The sequence below is a fragment of the Bos taurus genome, chromosome 3 (assembly GCF_002263795.3).
Source record: "Bos taurus isolate L1 Dominette 01449 registration number 42190680 breed Hereford chromosome 3, ARS-UCD2.0, whole genome shotgun sequence".
In the NCBI taxonomy this organism is placed as follows: domain Eukaryota; kingdom Metazoa; phylum Chordata; class Mammalia; order Artiodactyla; family Bovidae; genus Bos; species Bos taurus.
Genome location: NC_037330.1, coordinates 33768955 through 33783500, shown reverse-complemented (window position 1 = coordinate 33783500; position 14546 = coordinate 33768955).

Genomic DNA, 14546 nt, shown 5'->3' with positions numbered 1-14546 from the left:
AAAGATACCTGAGATAAGCTGCCCTAATTCTTTGATAAAAAAGGACCTATTAAGGTATTGTTAACAACTGACTCACTAACGGAACTCCAATGTATTGATCCTTAGGTTAATATTTCCCAGTTCAAAAGATTAAACACTTCCTTCTGACTATTCCACCAGAAATCTTAAACTGAGATTATGAGGAGATGCTGACTTCAGGAGTAGACAATTTCTGCTGAAGACTTCAGATCAAGATGATCATTCTGATACCGGGACTTCCCTGGTGGTCTAGTAGTTAAGATTCTGTGCTTCCACTGCAGGGGTGTGGGCTTGATACCTGGTTGGGGATCTAACTAAGATCCCTCATGATGTGCAGTCAAAAAAAATTTAATATTTTGATATCAATTTATCAACTTATATCAATTAAAAAACTAGGGCCTTCCCAGGTAGCTCAGTGGTAAAGAATCCACCCGCAGTGCAGAAGGTGCAGGAGACTCAGGTTCAATCCCTGGGTCAGAAAGATTCCCCTGGAGGGGGAAATGGCAACCCACTCCAGTATTCTTGCCTGGATAATCCTATGGACAGAGGAGCCTGGTGGGCTACAGTCCATGCGGTCCCAAAAGAGTTGGACATGACTGAGTATATATATATATATATATATATATATATATATATAGGAACAGAACTTAGAAAATTCAAAAGCTAATAGCATCAATTCTATTTAAGAGGATAATTTAATTCCTTTGTTTTCCTGAAAAGGGAAGTAGCCCTTTACCTTTCTGTTTGGAGATGTATTACAAGGACTGAAAGCCATTTAGTTTCTGACAACTGCATATTTGACAGTTGGCTGATGTTCATGTACTGAGTCTTAAATGCGACTGCACAGCCACTGTCACATCATGTAGTTCAGCCATTCATCCTGCAACAGGAGAGGAAAAGAGTACCTTCAGTTTAATTAGACTGCTGTCAATGTACACTATTCTCTTAGCAAAATCTTGACACTGGAGGAACTCTGGGATCCCTGGATAAGCATCCTGTGGTCTGACTTTGTCTGTCTTTGGTCCAAAGATGGGGATGGGGAAAGCAGAGGGGTGGTGCTGAGAAAGAAAGGAAGCAGTCCCTGGTGTCTGGAGCTGATCTGCCGTTTCGAGCAAGGCCTCAATGTTATTGCAAGCTGCTCTGATGCTCGCAGCAGGGCCCTGCTCTCCTCTTGGACAAGTAGCCCCACAGAATAACAGTCTTATAGTTACTCTGAGCTCATGATAAAATAAGACAAAACAAGACCACCCTATAATTTTATCTAATCACAGACAAAAACAAGATCACTGTGTAATCCACAAAATACCCAACCACAGAATCTGCTCCCCGCTTTCTGACAGCGTTAAATCTAGAGGTAGCCCCTGCTTCTTTGGACCTCTCCCAAATTAGCCAACCAGAACCCAAATTCTGTGATAGAACCCTCTTCCTGAGACACTCTCTGGCTTTCCGAGGGTTTTTCTTGGCTGCGAGGGTCAGTAAAGCTGTCTTACTACCATGGCTATGTTCCTGGTTGTCCCTGGCTGCAGTGCAGGGAAGGGACAGTGTCCAGCGATTAAAATTCTTGGCCCATCTTTCAAAACATTTCTCTGTCTGGTGATGTAGGTTGTCCAGTGCTGCTTTCTTTTGTAACAGTTGTTCTTCTCAGGTGCCCATGTCTCTCTCTCGCCCCCACTCTGGTCTCTCCTTGTTTCCAAGAGACATAAAAAAGACATACGGAATTTTTAAAAGTGAGGTAAATCAGGGGAAAGTACAACAAAAGGAAAAGAAATACTGCCGAGTCAGAGGCCAGATTAATACAGAATGAACAATGTGAGACCTTGTGTTCTCTCCAGGTGACAAAATTTGGCTGTAAATTTCCTACAAGGAAAGGCAAAGAGTGAAGTACAATTTGTTATCCAATTCTGGGTCTAGAACAATTTTAAAAAATGAGCAAGCTGCTTGGAGAAAGTGCCCTTGTTCTGGTAATGACCCTTTAGAGGAACGTTTCCTGGAGGATCCTGTTAGAGTGAATGCTCTCCACATCACTCACAAGGGAAAATTCAGTGACAGGCTTCAGGAGGCTATTTCTTCCAACATCCTTCTGAAGAACTGGTTTAGCATCCACCAAGATGAGGACTGCCTCTCCCTCTTGGCCAGGCTGCACTGGGCCTCTCATGAGCACAATGCCCAGGGCATCACAGGGCCCCTGCCACGAGGGCCAGTGCCCACCCTGCCCTCTCCCAGGAGCTGCCGTTCTTCCATTGTCTGGATGATCCAGGTCTGACTCCATCCACTGGACTTTGTGGAGTGACTGGTCCCTGACAGGCCCAGGCCTCCGCAGGACACCCTGGGCAGCTCACAGAGGCGGAGGACTGTTGGTTTCCTTAGCAAGCACTGTGGGCAGCAGGTGACAGCCAGTCACACGTCCCTCACTTCTTCCTGGGCCCTGAGCTACAGTGCTCACCCTCTTTTCTGAAGTAAACACACAAAAAGAGTGGGACTGAAAACACTTTAGTTTACTGCTTTGTCAAAAGTCTATAATAAGCAATCAGGGAAGGGACACACAGGTCTTTGAGCACCTTTTGTAAGAACAATAACTCACAGCCACAGGCTGTGCCTCCCTTCTGCTTCCCACAGCAGAAGCACCTGTCTTGTGGTGATGTCAGAGGGTCTCCAGTCCATAGAGGGGACTTCCCCCAGGTTCTCCCGTAACGGCAGGCGGACGACAAGATGCCAAAGCTCTGCTGGGTTAAAGCGGTTTTATGACAGAGCAGTGTGGTCAAGGTTAAAATGGTGAATTTTATATTAGGTGTATTTTACCTCAATTTAAAAAAAAATTATGGTCTAAAGACTCACTTTCTGAAAGTCTGTTTTAATCTAGCATTATCAGTATCTAAAGGAATGAATAAAGTACAGAAATAATCTAAAGAAAATTATTTCTTGCAGTGGAGCATTTGATAATTCTCAAGAGGGTTTAGACTGACATCTGGCAAAATCCTGGAGTGCAGACATCCCATGTTTCTGATGAGAACAGCATGCTCTGTGAAGCAACTATTCAATCCTGGCTCACGAGAGAATCACCCAGAGAGCTTTTAAACCTCCAGATGCCACCACATTCAGAGATTCCTACTTCACTGGCCTGTAATGTTGGACCCAGTATCGTTTTAAAAGTTCTTCAGGTAATTCTTGGCAGACAGGTTGAGAATTACTGCCTTTAAAAGTCAGCGAGATTGAGGAAAGGCTGACAAATTGAAAAAAAAAGAAGTAAGCATAGAACTTTCCCTGATGGTCCAATGGTTAAGAATCCACCTTCCAATGCAGGGGATGCAGGTTCAATTCCTGGTCAGGAAACTAAGATCCCACATGTTGTAGGGCAACTAAAGCCCCTGTGTGTGCAGCAGCTACTGAGATCTCAAGTCCCAACTAGAAGGAAGTCCACGCATTGTAACAACTAAGATCTGACATAGCCAAAAATCATAAATTAATATTTTTTTTAAAAGTTAAGCAGTACATACAGGGCATGTGCCTGGATTAGAGGATCAAGGATTGCCTGTGTCTCTCTGATACAGTTTCTATCTTTTAATCTTAGTCGAATCTACTCAAATGACAACTTCCTTTGCTTATACTGTAATTGGGTACAACCCTTCAGAGTCTGCAGATCACTGTCGCTTGATTCACATAGCCACCTTGTGAGACAGGATGGGTTTATCATCCTTATTTTCCAGGTGAAGGAAATCTATATTCGGCCTGAAGGCACCAATTAACCAACTAGCCACTGGATGTGAGTGAGAGGTGAGATAGAGACACCCCACTGATGGCCCGTGTCCTAAAATCTTGTGACACAGCCCGCTGTCACTAGCTTGGGTGAGTGTTCCCCACACCACTGTGGCCCTTGGCCGTTTGGCCCACTAAAGGAACCCGTGCAGTTCTAGGTCTGCGCTGAAGTGTTCTTTTAGGCCCTACACACACTCTGCGTAACAAAATATTAACGGAATACACAAATCTGCTCTGAGAAGCAGACTGTAACCAAAGATGTCAAAGAAGAAAAAAGCACACAGACTCTATTTCCTCAGTGGTCAGATGCACTGTTACTTTATGGACAAATAAGAAGTTTTAGAAACCCTATGGCAACCCACTCCAGTGCTCTTGCCTGAGAATCTCATGGACAGACAAGCCTGGTGGGCTATATAAACCATGGGGTCGCACAGAGTCGGACACAACTCAGTGACTAAACAACAACAGCGACGATGCAAACAACAAAGTGTTGCTGATCGTAAGACATTTTGATTTTAGAGATGTTCGCGTGTGGAAAAAATAAGTGCATTTAAAATATTTTATTTATTAATATTTTTGGCTGTGCTAGGTTTTAGTTGCAGCATGCAGAATCTGGGATCTTCAATCTTTGGTGTTGCCTGAGGAATCCTTAGTTGTGGCATGTGGGATCTAGTTCCCCGAATCTGGTAAAAACCCAGGCCTCCTGCATTGAGTCTTAGCCACTGGACCACCAGGGAAGTCCCAATGAGTGAATTTTAGAATCAATTAAATGGGTACTTCTTTTGTTATGCTCTGTAAAGAATGTGATCCATATTCCCAGGGCCCAGAATAAAAACAGGGTTGCAGGGACTCCAAGCACCTGCATTTTGAGTCTGGTTCCCTCTGGACTTATAAAATGCAGGAATTCCGACCGTCATTCCTGGGGTCTCCACAGCACCTCTGCCTCCCAACTCAGCCCTGTGGCAGCTGCTTCTGTGAGGCTGCTGACAGTTCTGAGTGATGCTCTCCCTAGGCAGCCTCTGAAAGCACTTTAGCTCAACTTGCCCTGGAAGTTTGGCTCAACTTGCCCTGGAGCTTGCTCTGGAAGTCCCTGCAAGACACAACTCAGTGGACTTAGTGTTCATTTCAAATGCTACACCTGAGAAGTGAAATTCATCACCGCCCCCTGCGCACCCCCACCCTGCCCCGTGAACAACTCAGAAAGTACATCGTTTTGTCATCTTGGCGACTGAGGCAAGGTTTTGGATTTTCTTTATCTCAAGCCAAGATCCCTGCACTGCCTTTAGACATAGGATGTAGCTCACATCATTAAGTGTGTGTTGAAATGTCTAGATGGACTTCAGGACCCAGTAGTCTCTCTCAATTTGGAAGCCCAAGGAAAGCAGCACAAACGTGCTCTCAGGTCGAGGGAAGCCTAAGTGTGGGGGCAGAGGGGCAGCCCCCTACCCCAGCACCTGCCATTGCCTTTGCTTTCCTCAACTGCCTCCTTGATTATGGGCTGTGGCTGCCAGTGCAGGGTGAACTGAAGAGCCCTGCCTCCTCTCTGGCCAGCACTCCCATCCCCCTGCAGTTCCTGAAAGTGCCTATTGCCTTCTGTTTGTGTCCTTCCTCCCTCTGCTCAGAATAAGTGTACCTTCCAAGGTCCCACTCATAGTTGGCTCTTCAGAATTTCCTGACTATTCTCTCCTGGTCCTCCAGACACTGCCACACCAGTTGGCCCTTCTCGGATTTCCTCAAGCTCTCTACCAGCGCCATCCTCAGGAAATGCAAACAGTCCCTCATTTATGCTGGTTCGACTTTACGATAGTCGAACCAGCATAAGGGTCCAGTGGAAGCAGGGCCTTTTTTTTTTTTTTAAGATTTATTTATTTTCGGCGGCACTAGGTCTCCATTGCTTTCTCTAGTTGTGGTGAGCAGAGGCTGCTCTTCGTTGTGGCATGTAGGGCTACTCATTGCAGTGGCTTTTCTGGTTGCAGAGTGCAGGCTGTATTGCGTGGGCTTCAGTATTTGCTGGGCACATGGGCTTAGCTGCTCTGAGGCATGTGGGATCTTCCCAGACCAGAGGTCAAACTTGAGTCCCCTGCATTGGCAGGCGGGTTCTTAACCCCTAGACCACCAAGGAAGCCCAGAAGTGGTGCTTTGAATTTTGTATTTTGCTCTCTTCTCGGGCTAGGGATGTGAGGTATGACACCCTCTTGTGATGCTGGGCAGTGGCCGGTCAGCAGCTCCCAGCCAGACATGTGCATAAACAACCTGATGCACTGGCCACCATTTGGTAGCAGACAGTCATTCTGTTTCACACTTTCAGCATGATATTCCATAAATTACATAAGATATTCAATACTTTATTATAAAATAGGCTTGGTGTTATTGATTTTGCCCAACAGCAGGCTAATGTAAGTGCTCTGAGAACTTTTAAGTTAGGCTAGGTGTATTAAATGCATTTTCAACTTACAGTGGGTTTATGGAGACATAATGTCTCCTAAATCGAGGAATATTCACATGATGCCAACCACCTGTCTAATTTTAAGTGTTCTACTGCTACTGCTAAGTCACTTCAGTCGTGTCCGACTCTGTGTGACCCCATAGACGGCAGCCACCAGGTTCCCCCGTCCCTGGGATTCTTCAGGCAAGAACACTGGAGTGGGTTGCCATTTCCTTCTCCAATGCAGAAAAGTGAAAAGTGAAAGTGAAGTCACTCAGTCGTATCCGACCCTTAGCAACCCCATGGACTGCAGCCTACCAGGCTCCTCCATCCATGGGATTTTCCAGGCAAGAGTACTGGAGTGGGTTGCCATTGCCTAGCCTCATTAAAAAGTTTATAGTAGTAACTTTAACAATATATTTTATTTAACCCAATATCCAAAATATCATAATTTCAACATGTAAATCAAATTAAAATGATTAATAAGATATTTTACAAGCTCTTTTGTCCCTACTAAGTCTTTGAAATCCAGAGTGTATTTTATATTTAGAGCATGTCTCAATTCAGATCCTAAATTTTCATTGGAAATACTTAACCTGTGTCTAGATTTATAAGCATTTACAGTTGAAAAAAATTGAGTCACATACCCAGATCATCCCAAATATACCTAAAAGATTTCAATGATGGAACTGAGTATCAGCTTAAAAAATGAAGTTAATTAAAATTAAATAAAATGAAGATCTGAGTTCCTCAGTGGCACTGGACACATTTCAAGCTCTCAGTGGCCACATGTGTCTGGTGGATCCCCAGTGACTCAGCACAATTCTCAACCATAGGCTTCCTGAGGGTAGGAATTGTTTCTTTGCATTCGCAGAGTCATACTCCCAGCCTCACACAGAGGTACTGAAATGTTTGTTGAATGAGTCACTAACAGAGCTGGGACTTTTAAGAAAGGGAAAAACAAGAGGAAAACATCATGTTTACAGATCAAAGCCTGCTGGGGTCAGTGCTCACCACGGCATTTCTCTGGAATGCTCTTCCCTCTCTTAAATCCTTTTAGGTTTTAGAGAACCTTCTCCCCAGCACCAACCCAGCTCTTGTTTCTACCCTCTCATTTGGCTTCTAAGGCCTTCCAGAGTTTGGCTTTCAGATCCCTAGGGTTGAGAGGTAGAAACAGACTTTATTTCTTTCCCAGATGTTTCCACAATACAGGCTCTGCCTTTCTCAGGTCTCAGAGCACCTGGCAGGCCAAGGGGGCAAGAGTGAGTGGAGTCACCCTCGCAGCCCCTCGAAGGACCATCCAGAAAGAGTTCTGTGCTCCAGCCACAGCTAAGGCCAGTGGGCACTTCCATCCCATCACTGATGGCCCCTCAGGGACAAGACAACAGAGAAGACTGGGGTGGCAGGCATGTCCTCCAGGTCAGTCTCTGCAGAGGGGAGCCTAGTGTATATTTAGGCCCTTTCTTTCAAGCCGGAATGTTCTTCTTGGGAGGTGGGTGGAGGACAGCCAAAGATAGGAGGATTGTTAACTCCATCAGGGTCAGTGTGGGAGGAAGTGGTGTGAAGGTTTTGGCATTAGAAGATGAGGTCATGTTAATCTCTCCAGGTTCTGAGGGAGTTGTTAATCTTTAAACCCCTCAGTCATGTTACATACTTGAGGGCCATTCTGCCTCAGTGATCAGGAGAAAAAGCTACAGGGGCAAGTTAGGAAATCTGAAACAGTTCCTGAACCAGGCTAAGGAGTTTCACTCTCTCCTCTAAGGGGAATAATTAGAACCTGGTCTGCCACCTCCTCCTCATCCAATTTTATCCAGTTTTACTGTGTCATTCAGCCTATCTTGCAAGTTGTATAGGCATGTTCTTGCAAGTTTGTTTTTCTGGGGTACCTCTTGTGCTTGCAGCTCTTAAGGAACTATGAGCCTCCTTCTGAAACAGAAGAATATTGTAGAGATGGAGTGAGTGATAGGGCAGCCTGAGGGACAGAAGGCGGTTAGGGGGCAGTGAGGAGAGTGCAGTGGAAAAAGCGTAGACCTTGAGGAGAACCCAATCCTGTGGTTGCCTCTGCCCTGAAGAGTTCAACTGGACCTCTCCTCCACTGTCCTTCCAGGAAAGTACCAGCCTGTGTGGAGGCCTCCTGGCCAGCCGGGCCTTTCACTGCTCTCAGTTGCAGCAGCTAGCCTGGTCCCTGTCCCTGACATGTCTGATCACCAGGTAAAGACTGGCTAATACCTGCTGTGTCTTGTCTTTTTCCCTCCTGGATACCTGGACTCACCAACTAGCCCCACTGCTTCTAGGAGATTTAAAGGGCCAGCACCATATTTCCCCATTCTTTATTTTTCACTTTTAATCCTTTTGGAAGCCAGATGTTTAAGGTCTAGGATATTCAAAAGCAAGCATATATATGGGAGGATTTAGAAAGGTACCACACAGACCTTACAAGTACATCTCAGACTGATCCCATAGAGACAGCATATAACACAAACACACATACACTGCAGCAAATTCTAAAGAAGGGGCAGAATCTGATTTCCACAGTTACTACATTATAAGATCCAAATATCCATTTAAATAAGTCACAAAGCATACTAGAAACAGGAAAGTATGGCCCACTCCAAAGGGGAGGAGGTAAATCAATGGAAAAACAATGGAAACTATTTCTGAGAAAGATCAGATTATGGGCTTACTAGACAAAGACTTTAAGCCAATAGTCTTAAAGATGATCAAAGAGCTAAAAGAAGATGTGGACAAAGTTAAGAAAACAATGAATGAACAAAATGGAAAGATCAAAAAAGATATAAAAAACATAAGAAGGAACCAAAAGTAAATTTTAGAGCTGAAAATTACAATAATTGAAATGAAAAATTCACTGGAAGAATTTGAAGGAATGTTCAAGAAGGAAGAAGAGTCAGGGAAATTGAGGACAATATAAGTGAAATGATTGACTTTGAGGAATAGAAAGAAAAAAGAAGAAAACTGGATGGAATGTAAGGGACCTGTGGAACACCTATACTTCGTGGGAGTCCTACAGGGAGATGAGAGAGAAAGAGACTGAAGATTTTTGAAGAAATAATGTCTGAAAGCTTACCAAATTTGATGAAATACACAAATATAAACATTCAAGAAGCTCAAGAAACTCCCAGTAGGATGAATTCAAAGAGATGCACACCAAGACACAGTGCAAATTATTAAAAGGCCATTACTTAAAAGCAGCAAGAAGGAAACAACACATACAAGAGATTTTCAAAAAGACTGTTATCAGATTTCCTTTAGAAACCTTGGAAGCCAGAAGCAGTGAGTTGATATATTCAAAGTGATAAAGGAAATGTTTTCCTGTCAACCAAGAATCCAATATCTGGCAAAACTGTCCTTCATTTATTAGGTGAAATTAAGACATTCCCAGATAAGTGAAAGTTGAGTTTGTCACCAGTAGACCTTTCCTGCAAAAAATGCTAAAAGGAGTCCTTCAGGTTGCAGTGAAAGGATAACTAGAGAGTTATGAGAAACCATGTTGAAGAAGTAAAGAATCCTGGAAAAGGTAAATATATGTATAGTGATAAAAGCTAGTACTACTATCGTTACTTTGTTTTATAACTCTTTTTGTTTTCTATATAATTGAAGAGACTCAGTTCAGTCGCTCAATCGTGTCCGACTCTTTGCAACCCCATGGACTGTAGCATGCCAGTCCTTCCTGTCCATCACCAACTCCCGGAGCTTACTCAAACTCATGTCCATTGAGTCGGTGATGCCATCCAACCATCTCATCCTCTGTCATCCCCTTCTCCTCCTGCCTTCACTCTTTCCCAGCATCAGGGTCTTTTCAAATGAGTCAGTTCTTCGCATCAAGTAGCCAAAGTATTGGAGTTTCAGCTTCAACATCAGTCCTTCCAATGAATATTCAGGATTAATTTCCTTTAGGATGGACTGGTTGGATCTCCTTGCAGTCCAAGGGACACAAGAGTCTTCTCCTACACCACAGTTCAAAATCATCAATTATTTGGCTCTCAGCTTTCTTTATAGTCCAAGTCTCACATCCATACATGACTACTGGAAAAACCATAGCCTTAACTAGATGGACCTTTGTTGGCAAAGTAATGTCTCTGCTTTTTAATATGCTGTCTAGGTTGGTCACAGCTTTTCTTCCAAGGAGCAAGCATCTTTTAATTTCATGGCTGCAATTACCATCTGCAATGATTTTGGAGCCAAAAAAAAAAAAAGTCTGCCACTGTTTCCCCATCTATTTGCCATGAAATGATGGGATCAGATGCCATGATTTTCGTTTTCTGAATGTTGAGTTTTAAGCCAACTTTTTCACTCTCCTTTTTTCACTTTCATCAAGAGGCTTTTTAGTTCTTCTTCACTTTCTGCCTTAAGGGTGGTGTTATCTGCATATCCGAGGTTATTCATATTTCTCCCAGCAATCTTGATTCCAGCTTGTGCTTCATCCAGCCTAACGTTTCTCATGATGTACTCTGCATATAAGTTAAATAAGCAGGGTGACGATATACAGCCTTGATGTACTCCTTTCCTGATTTGGAACCAGTCTGTTGTTCCATGTCCAGTTCTAACTGTTGCTTTCTGACCTGCACACAGATTTCTCAACAGGCAGGTCAGGTGGTCTGGTATTCCCATCTCTTGAAGAATTTTCCACAGTTTATTGTGATCCACACAGTCAAAGGCTTTGGCATAGTCAATAAAGCAGAAATAGATGTTTTCCTGGAATTCTCTTGCTTTTTTCATGATCCAGCGGGTGTTGGCAATTTGATCTCTGGTTCCTCTGCCTTTTCTAAAATCAGTTTGAACATTTGGAACTTCATGGTTCATGTATTGTTGAAGTCTGTCTTAGAGAATTTTGAGCATTACTTTACTAGCATGTGAGATGAGTGCAATTGTGCAGTAGTTTGAGCATTCTTTGGCGTTGCCTTTCTTAGGGATTGGAATGAAAACTGACCTTTTCCTGTCCTGTGGCCACCGCTGAGTTTTCCAAATTTGCTGGCTTATTGAATGCAGCACTTTCACAGCATCATCTTTTAGGGTTTGAATTAGCTCAACTGGAATTCCATCACCTCCACTAGCTTTATTCTTAGTGATGCTTCCTAAGGCCCACTTGACTTTGTATTCCAGGATGTCTGGCTCTAGGTGAGTGGTCACACCATTGATTTATCTGGGTTGAAGATCATTTTTGTACAGTTCTTCTGTGTATTCTTGCCACCTCTTCTTAATATCTTCTGCTTCTGTTAGGTCCATACCATTTCTATCCTTTATTGGGCCCATTTTGCATGAAATATTCCCTTGGTATCTCTGATTTTCTTGAAGAGATCTCATGTTCCCCATTCTATTGTTTTCCTCTGTATCTTTACACTGATCCCTGAAGAAGGCTTTCTTATCTCTCCTTGCTATTCTTTGGAACTCTGCATTCAAATGGGTATATCTTTCCTTTTCTCCTTTGCTTTTCACTTCTCTTCATTTGACAGCTATTGTAAGGCCTTCTCTGGAGAAGGCAATGGCACCCCACTCCAGTACTCTTGCCTGGAGAATCCCAGGGATGGGGGAGCCTGGTGGGCTGCCGTCTATGGGGTCGCACAGAGTCGGACACAACTGACGTGACTTAGCAGTAGCAGCAGTAAGGCCTCCTCAGACAGCCATTTTGCTCTTTTGCATTTCTTTTTCTTTGGGATTTCTTGATCCCTGTCTCCTGTACAATGTCACAAACCTCCTTCCATAGTTCATCAGGCACTCTGTCTATCAGATCTAGTCCCTTAAATCTATTTCTCACTTCCACTGTATAATCGTTAAGTGGTTTTCCCTAGTTTCTTCAATTTAAGTCTGAGTTTGGTAATAAGGAGTTCATGATCTGAGCCACAGTCAGCTCCCAGTTTTGTTTTTGCTGAATGTATAGAGCATCTCCATCTTTGGCTGCAAAGAATATAATCAATCTGATTTTGGTGTTGACCATCTGGTGATATCCACGTGTAGAATGTTCTCTTGTGTTGTTGGAAGAGGGTGTTTGCTATGACCAGTGTGTTCTCTTGGCAAAACTCTATTAGGCTTTGCCCTACTTCATTCTGTACTCCAAGGCCAAATTTGCCTGTTGCTCCAGGTGTTTCTTGACTTCCTACTTTTGCATTCCAGTCCCCTATAATGAAAAGGACATCTTTTTTGGGTGTTAGTTCTAGAAGGTTTTGTACGTCTTCATAGAACTGTTTAACTTCAGCTTCTTCAGCATTACTGGTCGGGGCATAGATTTGGATTACTGTGATAATCCAGACTGAAATCCACAATCACAGAAAACTAACCAATCTAATCACATGGACCCCAGCCTTGTCTAACTCAATGAAACTATAAGCCATACCATGTAGGGCCACCCAAGACGGACGGGTCATGGTGAAGAGTTCTGACAAAATGTGGTCCACTGGAGAAGAGAATGGCAAACTATTTCAGTATTCTTGCCTTGAGAACCCCATGAACAGTATGAAAAGGCAATAAGATAGGACTAAATGGCAACCCACTCCAGTATTCGTGCCTGGAGAATCCCAGGGATGGGGAAGCCTGGTGGGCCGCTGTCTACGGGGTCGCACAGAGTTGGACACGACTGAAACGACATAGCAGTTTAGCAGCTGAAAGATGAACTCCCCAGGTTGGTAGGGGCCCAATAATTGCTACTGGAGATCAGTGGAGAAATAATTCCAGAAAGAATGAAGAGACAGAGCCAAAGCAAAAACAACACCCAGTTGTGGATGTGACTGGTGATGGAAGGAAAGTCTGATGTTATAAAGAGCAATATTGCATAGGAACCTGGAATGTTAGGTCCATGAATCAAGGCAAATTGGAAGTGGTCAAACAGGAGATGGCAAGAGTGTATGTCAACATTTAAGGAATCAGTGAAGTAAAATGGACTGGAATGGGTGAATTTAACTCAGATGATCATTGTATCTTCTACTGTGGGGAAGAATCCTTTAGAAGAAATGGAGTATCCATCATAGTCAACAAAACAGTCTGAAATGTGGTACTTAGATGCAATCTCAAAAATGACAGAATGATCTGTTTATTTCCAAGGCAAACCATTCAGTATCACAGTAATTAAACAGACTAGTCCATTAAATAAGAATTATTAGTCTATGGTTTTGGACACACGTGCATAAAAATGTAATTTTGTGACACCGATAATCAAAGAGAAAGGACAGAGATGTATAAGAGCAAAGTATTTAAGAGCTATTTGAATTAAGCTGGTATAAATTCAAACTGAAAAAACTAAGATCATGGCACATGGTCCCATCATTTCAAGGCCAATAGTAGGGGAAAAAGTGGAAGCAGAGACAGATTTTCTTTACTTGGGCTCCTAAATCACTGTGGATGGTGACTGCAGCCATGAAACTAGAAGATGCTTGCTCCTTGGAAGGAAAGCTATGACAAACCTAGACAGCATATTAAAAAGCAGAGACATCACTTTGCCAACAGAGGTCCCTATAGTCCAAGCTATGGTTTTTCCAGTAGTCATGTACCGATGTGAGAGTTGGACCCTAAAGAAGGCTTTCCAATTGTGGTACTGGAGAAGACTCTTGAGAGTCCCTTGGACTGCAAGGAGATCAAACCAGTCAATACTAAAGTAAATCAACCCTGAATATTCATTGAAAGGACTGATGCTGAAGCTCCAATACTTTGGCCACCTGATGCAAAGAGCAGACTTATTGGAAAAGACCCTGATGCTGAGAAAGATTTAAGGCAAAAGGAGAAGGGGGCAGGTGAGGACGAGACGGTTAGATAGCATCACTGACTCAATGGACACGAATTTTAGCAAACTCCGGGAGATAATGGAGGACAGAGGATCCTGGCATGCTGCAGTCCATCCGGTCGCAAGGAGTCAGACATGACTTAGTGACTGAACAATAACAACAAAAAATAAGAAAGCACAAACACTTAGGAGAGAAACTGAAAACACAGAATGCAAACACTTAAGGAACGCAGCAAGAGCATTGCTAAGGGGGAGATTTATGGCTAGAAATGTCTACTTTAAAAACAAGAGGATCTCAAATAAACATCCTAAGTTTATAAATTAAGAAATTAGGAAAAGAACTAAACCGAAATAAATAGAAGAAAGGAAATAATAAAGATTATGGCAGAGATAAATAGAAAAATAAAATAGAAAAACAATAGAGAAAATCAATGAAAATTTTAAAGAAATTTCTTTGAAAGATTTTATGAAATTAACAAAATTGACAAACCTTTAGCTAGACTAAGAAAGAAGGGAGAAGATGCAAATTACTAAAATCAGAAATGAAAGTGGGACAGGACTACTGAATCTACAGAAATAAAAATATTGCAACAGAATACTACCAAGAATCATATGCCAACA